We start from the raw sequence: 3,778 nt of genomic DNA, 5'->3' as shown, positions 1-3,778 counted from the left end.
CCCCTCCCCCGCACCACCAGCCTCTTGAGGTGGCGTCCAATCCGCGACGGTGTCTGACTGCGCGTAGACTGCTGGGAAGTGTGGTCGCTAAGGCATCCTGTCACTCACGCCGTGTGTTAATTTCCTGCGCATTTCGTTGTTGTTGTTGTTGTTGTTTTTCAAAACCAAGGGCGGAGTTGCCAATCTGCCATTTGCAGACCCAGATTAGAACTCTTACCTTTATTGGTAATTCTTTGCCTTTGTTACAAAGGCCTTAAAAGAGTACAGTTTGTGTTCACTGACACGATGTAAAACGTCACGTGTAACCCAGTTTTAAGAGAACTAAGGTTAGTTGACCGACTATTGCATTATTGGACTCTAGATTGTTTGGGCTAAGTGCTTTAGAAATACCTATTTTCATTTTTATAATCTATGAGATGGTTATTAAACCTAGTTTGCAGGTGAGGAAAATGAGGTTTGTGGAAGTTAAAAGAATTCTTAAAAAAATTTTTTTTCTTTAGAAGTAATCTCTATATCCAACATGGGGCTGAACTCACAACCCTGAGGTCAAGAGTCATATGCTCTTCTGACTGAGCCAGCCGGGCACTCTGAAATTAAGAGAATTCTTGAAGGCAGATCTTCAGAGTGTCATTTGATTGATATTCTCCAATCTAAGGCACAGGCTCCTGAAAGTCATTTTCCAGGGTTAATTTAACAGTTAGTAGTTGGATGTCTAATAGCATCTCAAAATTATAGTCAAAACTCACCATCATCCCCTTCACAGCCCTTCTCAACTCATAAATGGCAACTTCTTACTTCCAGTTACTCAGGACAAAAACCCTGGAGTCGGTCATCTATGTCTTTTCTCCCTTGCACCCAATCTATTAGTAAATCCTGTTGACTATCTTCAAAATGTAAATTTAGCATCTGACCACTTCTAGACTGCTTCAACTGCTGTTCACCTAGTCAAAGCCATCATCAGTGACCTTGTCTGAGAGAGTAGGTCACACAGAATTAATAGTAGTGGAACTGGGATTTGAATTAATAAACTTGATTTCAGAGTCCATGCCCTCAGCTACTAATGTAAGCTCCAGAAGGGCAGGGACTTGTGTCTGTTTAGTTCATTCACTACTGTACCTATCCCCAGTGTCTCTACTGATACCTGGTACATGGTATGTACACAATAGATATTTATTGAGTGAACAAATAAATCCACTACCAAAGCGAAATGTGTAATATTTGGGGTGGAATAAGGCAAGGGTTCTTGGGTAATTAAAAGAGGTATTTTGGCCTGGGACTGGTCAGAGAGACGGTGGTATTCCAGTGCCATTTAGTTAGCATAATTTGCCCTTTGACATTATTTATAGAGATATTTTAGTGGAACTGTTTTTTCAGGTCACATATACACACATGAAAAATTAGGGGCACCTGGCTGACTCAGTCAGTGGAGAATGTGATTCTTAATTTCTGGTTTGTAGGTTTGAGTTCCACATTGGGTGTGGAGATTACTTTTAAAAAAGTATTAAAAGACCATGACAAGGCAGATATCGGTTATAGAAAACTGCACCCATGTTCTTTGGATAAGAGATCTTCAAAGAGTAAGTAAAAGGATGTTGGTGAGTAGATTCCAAGCCAGAAGCTTCAAATATACTGTAAAATCTTTTTCGTGGAAAAGCATGTAGGAAACATGTTTTTTTTTATTTTTTAACGTTTATTTACTTTTGAGACAGAGAGAGACAGAGCATGAACGGGGGAGGGTCAGAGAGAGGGAGACACAGAATCTGAAACAGGCTCCAGGCGCTGAGCTGTCAGCACAGAGCCCGATGAAGGGCTCGAACTCACGGACCGCGAGATCATGACCTGAGCCGAAGTCGGACGCCCAACCGACTGAGCCACCCAGGCGCCCCGGAAACATGTTCTTTAAACATGTTTTAACTATGGGTTATCTGGAAACTCTGGGTAATCAAAAAACCTAACAACAGATGGAAAGGTAGAAATTTCTGATTTTGGAACAATGGGGTAACATAGCTTTCTTTCCTTCTTCCTCTCTCCTCTGTATCTATCTATCTATCTATCTATCTATCTATCTATCTATCTATCTGTCTGTCTGTCTGTCTTGGTTCAGGCTGCTATAAATACCACAGACTGGGTAGCTTATAAACAACAAAAAATTATTTTTCAACAGTTCTGGAGGCTGGGAAGTCCAAGCAGGGGCCAGCATGGTCAAATGAAGGTCCTTTTCTGGGTCGCAGACTTCTTGTTGTATCCTCACATGGTAGAAGGGACTAGGAAGCTCTGTGGGATCTCTTTTACAAGAGCACTAATCCCATATATAAATAATGACTCCATCTTCATGAACTTAATCATTTTGCAAAGTCCTCACCTACTAATACCATTACCTTTTGGGGTTAGGATTTCAATGTATGAATTTGGTGAGGGGAGGGGACACATGCAGATCATCGCAGTATCTACACACACACACACACACACACCTTTTCACATGTATGTACGTATTTATATATAGTGTCAAAGTCACAGGGGAAGAGTAGATGTATGTAAAACTTCCATCACCAGATAAAAGTAAAAGTATGTGACCACGGGACTCAAATATGTGTTCAATGAAATTTAAAAGTTAAACATAGGGGCACTTGGGTGGCTCAGTAGGTTAAGTGCCTGATTCTTGATCTCAGCTCAGGTCTCTATCTCAGGGTTGTGGGTTCAAGCCCCGCATTAGGCTCCACGCTGGGTGTGGAGCCTACTTAAAAAAAGAAGATATAAAAGTTAAACATAGAGAAAGGTAAACCCCAAAATGGATGATGTAGATGCCAAGATTCCAGAACCTGCTAGACTTAATGGCCACTAGCACTTGACTGCCTCGTTCCCAAAGCAGTTCAACAAGCACTTCTGAGTATCCCTGAGGTGCTTGCTGGATTGGGCTCATTACCTGCCATAAAAGCTGTATGGCTGTTCATAAATGGCACATAATCATCCTTAAACTTGAAAAAGTTGCCTAGAAAAAAAAGATGGACTCCATCCAGAAGGAAGTGCCACCCTCCCAAATTCTCTGGTAGCTGATCTTTTTTGTGGACACTACCCATTTGAGCTCCAGAGCAGTGCCCCCAACGGCCTGTCTGGCAGCTGATGTGGGTCTGGAAAAGTTTAACAAGTTCCCAGCTAATAAAGAAACAAAGACAATAGATATTGTTTAAGATTTTATTCTTAAATAATCTCCACACCCAACATGGGGCTCAAACCCACAACCTGAGATCAAGTTGCATGCTCCAAATGAGCCAGCCAGGCACCCGTTTCTTGTTTTAAATAAAGCCACATATGTTCAATATAGAGCAAAGTCCTTTAAGACTGCTTTTCCTAATGTTCTGAAGTAACAAAACAAAACAAAACAAAACAACAGTTCTCAGGGTACTTGGGTGGCTCAGTCAGTTGAGCGTCTGACTCCTGGTTTCTGCTCAGGTCATGATCTTACAGTTTGTGGGATTGAGCTCTGCGTCAGGCTCTGTGCTGACATGGGGCCTGCTTGGGATTCTCTCTCTCTGCTCCTCCTCTGTTCAAACACATGCACACTCCCTCCCTCTCTCAAAATAAATTAAGTAAATATGAAAAACAAAGTTACCTTAATGAAATAATGATTTTATCTTTTTTTCCTTAATTCTCCACAACTTGGCAAAAGAAAAAAACTAGTTAACATATTTTGATCTCAGGCTACTCCAGAATAAGTAGACTTATGTGAGAACTCTTGCCTATACCAAGAAACTGATTTCTTTTGTCAAGAGATGGGCTT

This window comes from Leopardus geoffroyi, chromosome A2 (genome assembly GCF_018350155.1).
Source record: "Leopardus geoffroyi isolate Oge1 chromosome A2, O.geoffroyi_Oge1_pat1.0, whole genome shotgun sequence".
NCBI classification, from domain to species: domain Eukaryota; kingdom Metazoa; phylum Chordata; class Mammalia; order Carnivora; family Felidae; genus Leopardus; species Leopardus geoffroyi.
Note: the sequence above shows the minus strand (reverse complement) of the source record.